Genomic DNA, 10,707 nt, shown 5'->3' on the forward strand with positions numbered 1-10,707 from the left:
TCGGTGGCAAGGTGGTTGCTTCCACCTGGTGAGAGAAAGAGCGAACCACGTCAGCCAGACCTTTGCAGTAGTCTAACACCATATCATCTGTAATATTCAAAAGCGCGTTTGCGGGAACTGCAGGAAGTCTCATGGCCCTGCCCATGAGAATTTCGTGCGGGGACAATCCAGTCTTTCTGTCAGGGGTGTTTCTCATTGACATTAACACCAAAGGCAATGCGTCAGGCCATTTCAAATTTGTCGATGCACATATTTTCGCCATTCTTGATTTCAGTGTACCATTCATTTGTTCCACCAATCCCGAGGCTTCTGGGCGATAGCTACAATGCAGTTTTTGCTCAATGTTCAGCGCTGCCCAAAGTAACTTTATCACCTCGTTATTGAAGTGACTTCCCCTATCTGATTCTAAAGAGATCGGGAATCCGAAACGTGGTATCAACTCCCTCAACAATAGTTTTGCAACTGTAAGGCTGTCATTCCTACGTGTGGGGTATGCTTCAATCCAGTGACTAAAAATGCACACAATCATCAACACATACTTCAGACCTCCATGCACAGGCATCTCAATAAAGTCCATCTGCATTCTGCTGAACGGGCCACCTGCCCTACCGATGTGGCTCATGTTCACAACCGTTCCCTTTCCTGGGTTCATCTGTTGACAAATGACACAACGATGGCAAACTGCTTCTGCAACTTGACGGAATCTGGGGTTAAACCAATCAGTTTTGAACAATCTTATCATGGCATCTCTCCCTAGGTGAGCCTGCCCATGATAGAACCGCGCTAGCTGCGATAAGAGACAATTTGGTAAGACAAATTTTCCCTCATTTGAAACCCATAACTCATCTGGTCTCTTTGTACATTGTGCCTTAATCCAGGAAACTCTTTCATCCTCCCTGACGCTATTCTGTAATGCTTTTAGTTCATCCATTGTATCCACGACCTTCAAGGCAAATGCTTCAGCCGGTTCGAGTTCTGGCTCATTTATCGAATTCCATTCATCCCTGAGCAATATACAGTTCAAGGCACAAAATCTTGCGACCTGATCCGCATATGCATTTCCCAGGGAAACATAGTCCTGTCCTTTTGTATGAGCACTACACTTTACCACTGCAATTTCGGCTGGCATCTGAATGGCGTGTAACAATTCCCTTATTCTCTCCCCGTTTTTCACCGGGGACCCTGAAGAGGTCAGGAAACCTCTCTGTGACCATAGTTGCCCAAAGTCGTGCACAATTCCAAACCCGTGCTGACTATCAGTGTAAATGGTAACCTTCATCAATGTAGACAGTTGACATGCTCTTGTAAGGGCTACAAGCTCTGCTACTTGTGCGGAATATACTCCTTGAAGCCAGGACGCTTCCAAGACACCTGTTACAGTACATACAGCATATCCTGCTTTCAATATTCCCAATGCATCTCTTAAACATGACCCATCAACAAAAACAATTTGGTCATTTTCATCAAGCTTAGTATCCTTAATGTCAGGTCGGGGTTTTGTGCAAAATTCAGTCACCTGAAGGCAGTCATGCTCGACGTCTTCAGCGTTCTCAATTTCAGCATTTTCACCAGGAAGCAAGGTTGCTGGGTTCAACGTAGTGCACCTTTTCAGCTGCACATTCGGTGAGCCCAGAATTATTGTTTCATACCTTGTGAGTCTTGCTCCAGTCATGTGTTGCGTTCGGGAGCGGGTCAAAAATATCTCAACTGAGTGAGGGACCATGACTGTTAATGGATGTCCCATCACTATTCCTTCACTCTGAGTGAGGCTGATACCAACTGCTGCTACGGCGCGCAAACACCCAGGCAGTGCTGCTGCGACCGGATCCAAAGTAGCTGAAAAATACGCTACTGGTCTGTTTATGCCACCATGGGCTTGGGTCAAGACAGACAAAGAACATGCATCACGTTCATGACAAAACAATGTGAAAGGCTTTGTGTAATCAGGCATACCTAAAGCTGGAGCCCTGCACATGCATTCTTTCAATTCAATAAAAGCATCCATCTCATCTCCTTTCAGCTCAATTTCATCCAAAGCATCCTTCTGGGTCAGTTTCAGTAAAGGCTTTGCTAGAGTTGAGAAGTTGGGAATCCACTGGCGACAGTAGCTCACCATCCCCAAAAACTTCCTCACCTCCCTCCTCGTCTTTGGTGGACTCATTTGAAGTACACTTGTTATTCTTTCCTTCATTATTCTCCGTGACCCTTTCTCTATTTGGTGACCCAAGTATTTCACTTTCTTCTGACAGAACTGCAACTTTGAAGGAGACACCTGGTGTCCATTCCTTCCCAAATGGTTCAGTAGAGCAATGGTGTCGGCTGTGCAGCCACTTTCTGTCTTAGATGCGATCAGTAAGTCATCAATGTACTGTACTAGGGTTGACTCGAATGGCAATTCTAACGCTTCCAAGTCCTTCTTTAGAATCTGATTGAAAATTGACGGTGACTCCGAAAACCCTTGAGGAATTCGACACCAACTGTAAACTCTGTCTAAGAATTTGAAACAAAAGAGAAATTGGCTGTCCTCATGAAGAGGCACCGAAAAGAATGCTTGTGACAAGTCGATGACTGAGAACCACTCGGCATCGCAAGGGATTTGAAACATTATCACAGCTGGATTCGGTACTACAGGGCAGCATTTAACCACAATGTCATTTATTTTCCTCAAGTCCTGCACAATTCGGACCTTTCCACTCGGCTTTATTAGTCCCATGATTGGTGAATTACACGGACTGCTTAACACTTCTTTCAGTACTCCCTGTTTTACAAACTCGTCAATGAGTTGGGCGACTTTCATGAGGGTGTCTTGTGCCATGTGGTATTGTGGGGTCTGGGGAAAGGTTACATTGGGTTTTACAGTCACTTTCACTGGTTCCACTCCTTTGACCAATCCCACCTCTTTTCCTGTCATATCCCACACTTCCTTTCCGACTGTTTCCCGTAATTCAGCTGGAATATCCTCTTCAGTTATCATCGGAAAAAGGTTAATCAGAGGATATTCTTCATCAACAGTTTCCATCTCATCCCCTTCTACACTGTCCTCTTCTTCCCCATCACTGCTCATCTGAATTCTAATTCCATCGTGTGAACACATAATCGAACATCCCAATTTGCACAATAGATCTCTCCCTAACAGTGCTATCGGGCTTGAGTCACATACCACAAAATTATGTAACCCTTGATAGTTACCAATGCTGACTGGTACTGGATCTGTGATTGGGTTCGTCAGGTGCCTGTTCGCTACTCCCACTACTTGAACTGTCCTCCCTGAGAGTGGCAAATTTGGTACTTCAATGCTCCTAACGGTTGAACGTGTGGCTCCTGTGTCAACCAAGAATGAAACACGATGACCCATGACTCTTCCCTCCACATATGGACCCTTTTGATCAACTTCCAGGGATGCTGCAAGCACACAATTTCCCTCCTCATCTGAACTTTCACTCTCCCATACATTGTTTATTCCATTCTCACTGTGTAGTGGGAACTGTTGTACGGTGCCATTTGTACTCATCACCTGACTCGAGACCTGTGGAGGAAGCATCACTTGCTGCTGACTCACTGGTGCCAAGGGTATTTGCATTTGCTGATTAGGTACCATGGGTAACTGCTGTTGCATTGGCTGCATTTGCGTCATCTGCATACGGGGCATCTGCATCTGCTGCGGCTGCATGGGCTGTAATCCCTGCAGCTGATTTATGGTCTGAAAATTTGGGTTTGGACCTCTCATTTTCGGTCCCCTCATTGTCTGGAATGCATTGACATCATTGTTTTGCTGACCAACACCTGCACCTTCCTGCACCACCATCGGGCACTCGCGTTTCCAATGTCCGACGATTCCGCACACGTGACACGGCATCACCCTTTTCATTGCCTGCACACCATTCGGAATTGCAACAGTGTTCAAATCCGGACCATTACTCCCAAAACCTCCTCTGCCTCTGCCTCTCGCCTGTGGCTGAAACACCATATTTCCCTGCGGCTGCGGCTGCGGCTGCGGCTGCGGTATCTGCTGTTGGAACCCTTGCAACCCTTGCAAACCTTGCAGACCTGTCTGAGCTGCCTTAGGTTGCATCACCATCACTTTCTCTTTCAACCTTTTCTGTTTCACTTCAATTTCGTCGCTACAGTATTTCGCATAATTCAACACCTCATCAATCGGTTTCGACTGCCAACAAATCAAATGCGTCTTTATCATCTGACTTATCTCTGGTCTCAGCCCTTCCACAAATCTAAACACAAAATGGAGCATGTCCTTCGCCTCTATTGTTTCCGTGCCACTGTAGTTCTTGAACGCCTTCAACAACCTCTCATAGTAACTATGAATCGACTCTTTAGCCTCTTGGGCAGTTCGATCAATCTTCTGCCAATCCACATTTTTCGCGGCGACCTTCGTCTTTAAATGCTCAATCACCTTATAGTACAAGCTCATTACCATAGGTGATGGTGCACCCGTATCCCTGTCTCTCTCTGGTTCACTTGTCGGCCAACCTACAGCCCTTTTGCAGTCTTCCCACAAATCTGCCGGAACCACAATCTCAAAGAGGGTGTTCAGGTCTTCCCAAACACATTTTGCAAGCTTCACAAACTTATCAGTCTGTTGATACCATTCAATCGGCTTCTCTCTCAGTTTGGGAAAATCATCCGTAAAAGACTGAATGTCGCTTCTGTGCCACGGTACATGTATTAATTTTCCCCCTGCTGTCTCCCTCATTGGTAACATGGTTATTGCATCACTACTCTGTGGTCTTTTCTCGTTGTGCTCTGGGACACTGTCTTTCTTCTTTTCCTTTTTCTTTGCCCACCTGCTTTCCCATTTGTCTAAGCACCTCCACACTTGTGCACTCTGCAGCAATTCTCTAAGGTGCGTTTTCATGCCTGCTGACCTCATGTGTTCAAAGTCTGTGGTCCTGAAATCCAATCTATAGCTCCTGCTCAAGTGTTTTGTCTTGTCTATCTCAACCCCGTTTTTGTCAGCTATTTCTTGCAAGCTTCTATGTACCTTGTTCACTTCTCTCGTAATCCTGGGACATAGATACCTCAGCTCTTCTTCCGAGTAGGACTCTAACCTATTCACACCCATAGTCCCTTCCACCAATTCTTCTGCTTCCATGTTCAACCTGACCCTATTCAGATAGTCCTCTTCTCCCTTCCCACTGGCTGAGCTTTGTGTGGAATTTAGACTGTTGAACCACTGTGTCAGCTGTTGCGCATTCAGCCCCATCAGTGTAGCATTCACATCGACTGCCATTGATGGTTGCGGCAACTTTTCAGTGTTCGATGATAGCGGTATCATCAGTGGGGGACTCGACCTCACCACTGTTGACTGAGCACATATGGGACTAAACTCCATCAAGGACCCAGATCCAGTTGGCTGAGCCGCTATCGGAGTTGTCTCTGGAGTGTTTTCTATGCACCTCCTTTCCGTCCCACTCTGCACCATTGATCCTTGACCGCTCATACCTGAGTTAGGCTGAACGTACAAAGGTACCGGCGGACCTACAGTAATGGGTAGGGATATCGCATCTGGGTTCTGTCCATTCCCCAGGTTCTGAGGCATGTTCATTCCCACACTATGGGTCATCATTGCCGGCATGCCCATCTGACTCCCCGTCATCTGAGCATGTGCGGTTCCCCCCTGCATCTGCTTTTGAGGCATCAAAAACTGAGTTGATTCAGCTTGTGCCAATGTTGGGTTGCGACCATTCTGTACTCCCATTACGGTTGGATCTAGAACCATTCCCGTACTGTTGTCACTGCTGTAATACCTTGGGACCTGCGGCTGATAATTGTCTGCTGTTTTCAATACAGGCACATCTGGATATATTCTCCTAACCTGCGGTATCTGCGGGGTGAACAGTAAACTCGGGTCCTTAGATCCCGATGGCGTTTCTGAATTCGGAGTTTCATTATTCTGTACCGGTGCCGGAGGGGCAGAACTGGTACTTGGACCTTTTTCACTCTCTACATAAGGTGGTGGACGGTCGTTCAGCAATTGCATCATGAACTCCTCATCATCTGACTCGTCTTCTCTATCTTTGGAACACCTCCTGTTTGTCTTACAGGTAGCCTTCTTGCCTGTCGCCTCTTCTTCCTTAGCAATTGCGGGAAACAATTTTATCCCCTGCAATATATCTGACCTCCACACCTTCTGTGCATTATCCCACCTAGCGTCCGCTAGAGTCTTTTCTGCCTTTCTTATCCTGGTCTCGAACTTCTTTTGCTGTTGCTGTCTAGCCATTAGTTCCCAAATCGCTAGAGCCTCAAACTGTGCTGGCCTTGGAGGTACCTTCATGTCGTACATCGCGAATCTCAAATTCTCTAGGATCCTTATATTGAATGTCCCATGGATCGGGAACGCTACGCTCCTATGTTTCTCTGTCAGCTTGTGCCATTGCTTTAGCCAAAGGCACGGAGCTACCCCCCTTTCCTCCATTACAATGTAAGCTGGTGTACCTTCGGGTGGCGTCTCCTCTCCTACGCTCGCTTTAATGTAAGACTCCCCCTTCATCGCACTCTTTAATGCTTTCAAAAATTTCATTTTCTCGTCTTTTATTTCACAAAGTTTGTAATCAATAAGTGACTTTAATTCCCGGAATACTCTTCGCTTGCCTTTCCCCTTCCAATCGAGCCCCACGGACTGCGTCCAATCCGTGCGCGACCCTTCTCTGCAACCAACCTATCCCAGCGCGGCTCCTAGTGACGTCACACTCACACACACTGCGGCTGACAAAGCCTCGCGGCTAGTCCTCCTTCACTCAGCTCCTCTCGTAACAACTTCTGGCATGTATCGCGAGCAACCAAATAATAATAAAACAGATCTGTCGGTTTACTACAGGAAGGGTAACACAATCGCTTCAGGACCTTAGGGATTTTTCACTAGCCTCGGCAGTTATTCCATCTTTCTCGGTCCCCACTTTCGCAAGCAAATCTGACCCGCAGACTCTGCTCTCAACTTGTCAGTGATCTATTCTAGTGCACTTAGAATTTGTCAAAGCCCGAAGTCGAAGTTTCGACCAGACCACAACATAAAACAAGTGTCTCATACACTTTTCAACATACTCCGGAGTCTCTTGACCTCGCAGGGCCCGTCTCAACAACAACAACCACGTGGACCTTTTTCCTGCACAAAGCGCCACATACACATGAAGTTCGACGACTTCCCTACTCTCACACTCGGAGTCGCACCTCCGCTATTCTCTAAAATCCTCGCAACCTTTTCAAACAATCTGCGGCAATAAGCTGTGCAAGCGCAAAACCCTAACTTCACTCATACCGTCACTAGTACCGCCAACGCCGATCTCACACCTCCATTCTCTCCATTCGCAAGCTGCGAGATCCCGGGAAAGTCGCGGGGGGACTTAGCCCATCATCATTCTCTCAATCTGTTTTACCCAAGAAAAATCTAATTCAAACTTCTCGAGTGGGGTCCCACAATGCCAATCCGTTAATTCAACACCATATACCTCTCGAGTGGGGTCCCAAAATGCCAAACCGTCCTCTGCTACCATCTACTGATAGAGCGTTCCGACCTAATAAATTACCTGTATTGGGACGCTCTTGGGTCGATGAATCTTTTGACCAAGTGGGGCTCTCTTCACCCGAGAGTAATCAATTTAATCAAATCAATAATCAATATCGAACATAAGCAATGCCCTGATCAACATAACACTTCACAATTAATCCAGAAAACATTTCGGCGAACCATGACCTTTCGGTCATGAATAACCACACCAGTTTATTCAAAGTTAATGAATTTATTTCCCTATATTAACAAAGCTAGCACGATATAAATGTGTCTCAACACCAAATGATATATGTATATGAACATTAATAGCTGTCCATAACGACGAAAAAGATTCAATCTATGCAGCGTTTGAATAACAATGCATTCGATAATAGCCACACAAACCACTAAAACTATAATCTGTAATGAGCTAATAGCATACATTGGTCAGCATAACAAGGTCTCAAATTGCATCGTGCAACAAATGAATCCTCATCTAACCTCAAATTAGCATCGGCATGTGGGACTTCATGCAAAAACAATTTAGCAACATTAATTTGGAAAACTCCTAACTAGGGCTCTTATCAAAAATCAGCAGTTGGTTACCTAAAAGAAACACAATGCAATTGTACAATTTCCTTTCATATTTACCAAATTCAATCAGCATTCAAGGAAGTCTTCGTCTCACAGGTACCGGTTTCGATCAGCATGGGACAGGGGCAAAGGGGCAGGGTGGACGGGGCAATTGCCTCACATCGGCAAAGAGGACAAAACTATCACTTCATGCAAAGGGACGAATCAAAGTTAAAGTCTCTAGGGCGAGAATTACTTAAAGTCTCTTTCTCTCGATTAGAGAAAGCATCAAAGTCTCTTTCAAAATGGCGTCGCAGCAAGATGGGCCATAATAGCTGAATGGCTGGCAAATGGCTGGTGAAGTTCGTAATGGCTAATAATGGCTACTTTCTTCTTGTGCACCTGGTTTAAATAGACAACGGTTCAAATCCAGTAGGGTCTTCCATTGGAGAGTTCATAGGTTGGCTTCAAATTGTCCAATCAAAAACCACAGTTCACAAGCTTCTACCTAAGCATACATTATCCTTGGAGTCGGGAACGTAAGTTGCAACATATTTTACCAATTAACTCACTTTCAGAGCGTCCATTGTCTGCACCTGCAGATTGACCTTTGAGCAAAGAAGAAGATGCCAGGCTGGCACGAAACCTTAAAGTAAGCATGTGAACCGATCTCACTGGAAAAGTACAGCTTCAAGCAAGAATACACGTTTATTAGCACATTGGAAAAATACGAGCATCTAAACCGTGAGACAGGCAACTAGGCCGAAGCCTCCACTAAAGTTATGCTAAGCTAAAACATTTCAAACAAGCAAATCATGGCACACGTTTACGGTTATGTCAGATTAGTACAATTCTAATACATCACGTTATATAAAGCACGCTTATAAATGTTGGCAAACTACTCTGAGGGCACATTTGTCCCCGTACAATCTTTATTCGTTCGATTAAAATCACACTTGATTATTGCAGTACTACATTTAAGCGCTAATAAATGTAAAACCTTCATTTCTGCGTCATCACTTGCAAGCAAGATCCCAAAGCCTGACCTCCCCTGCTGCCCTGAAACGGGAGGCTAAACCCCTCCAGACGGCCCAATACCGCAAAGATACACAACAGACCGTAGTTTGTTGGAAACATATTGGCCGCAGTTTATTGAGGGATTCGTTACAGCATGTCAGCCCTTCTTTTATGAGGGTCATAAATCAATCACGTGTATAGTTGTTAAGGGCAATAAATCATTATACCATTGATACATTTGTGTTATAATTGCTTTCCTTAACAGCTTTCTCATTAGACGATAATTATCTTATGACATGCAGTTTGCTTTATTGTTTTCAATCATTCTCCCACGCTGACCGTCATTCTTTAGCTAGGAGGGTACTCGTATTTTGGTTTTAGGCTTAGCTCGCTACCTTGTTTTGGTCATTGTGTCCCGCTCTCCAGTGGACCCGGGCTGCGAGTGCCGTGTTACCGAGTACCTCCCCTGACTGCCTTACCCTGCCGTGAGGCATCCCAAGGTAAGTAGTCTTGCCACCCCGCGGCGCTGGGTGTGGCCTTTGTAGCTCTTTTATCCTTTCTTTCCGCCACCTTCCTCTCGCTGTTTTCCATCTGACAACCCAGCCTGCGACGCTCTGGGTATCTGTTGCTCTGTTGGTGTGGGTGGGTGGGTGTTTCCCTCTTCTTGGCTGCCCGGTCCCCTGTGTTGTCTGAGGTGCTGGGCAGCCCTCTTTTAAGCGCCTTTGGTGGACCCCCGTGGGCCCCCCTCGCCGTTTGTGTTTTAAAAAATGCGATCACCCCAATTGGTTATTTGGTCCTTCCTGTACCCCCCCCTCCCTTCCGCTTCCGCCCGACGTTGCCCCTACGATGGGGCCGGAAGGAGAGGGGGGGGGAGGGAGGCTTGCCCCCCGTAACCTTTTGTATAGCGCGCCATGTTCTGGCGCGATTCTCGTGCTCGGGGCCGCGGTTGGGTTTACGCTCCGGCCCCTCTAGCTCCAGGTGGTCGCGGGCCTTCGCCTTAAACCCCTCCAGACGGCCCAATACCGCAAAGATACACAACAGACCGTAGTTTGTTGGAAACATATTGGCCGCAGTTTATTGAGGGATTCGTTACAGCATGTCAGCCCTTCTTTTATGAGGGTCATAAATCAATCACGTGTATAGTTGTTAAGGGCAATAAATCATTATACCATTGATACATTTGTGTTATAATTGCTTTCCTTAACAGCTTTCTCATTAGACGATAATTATCTTATGACATGCAGTTTGCTTTATTGTTTTCAATCATTCTCCCACGCTGACCGTCATTCTTTAGCTAGGAGGGTACTCGTATTTTGGTTTTAGGCTTAGCTCGCTACCTTGTTTTGGTCATTGTGTCCCGCTCTCCAGTGGACCCGGGCTGCGAGTGCCGTGTTACCGAGTACCTCCCCTGACTGCCTTACCCTGCCGTGAGGCATCCCAAGGTAAGTAGTCTTGCCACCCCGCGGCGCTGGGTGTGGCCTTTGTAGCTCTTTTATCCTTTCTAGCCGCTTTAATGATCTCCACTAGATCCACCTCTCCATTGGTCTCCATGATCTCCATGCTGTCTTACTTCCTGGGACTTTTGCTCGTGGCTGCCTCTTACTCTGTTGGGC

This window comes from Pleurodeles waltl, chromosome 7 (assembly GCF_031143425.1).
Source record: "Pleurodeles waltl isolate 20211129_DDA chromosome 7, aPleWal1.hap1.20221129, whole genome shotgun sequence".
Classification (NCBI taxonomy): domain Eukaryota; kingdom Metazoa; phylum Chordata; class Amphibia; order Caudata; family Salamandridae; genus Pleurodeles; species Pleurodeles waltl.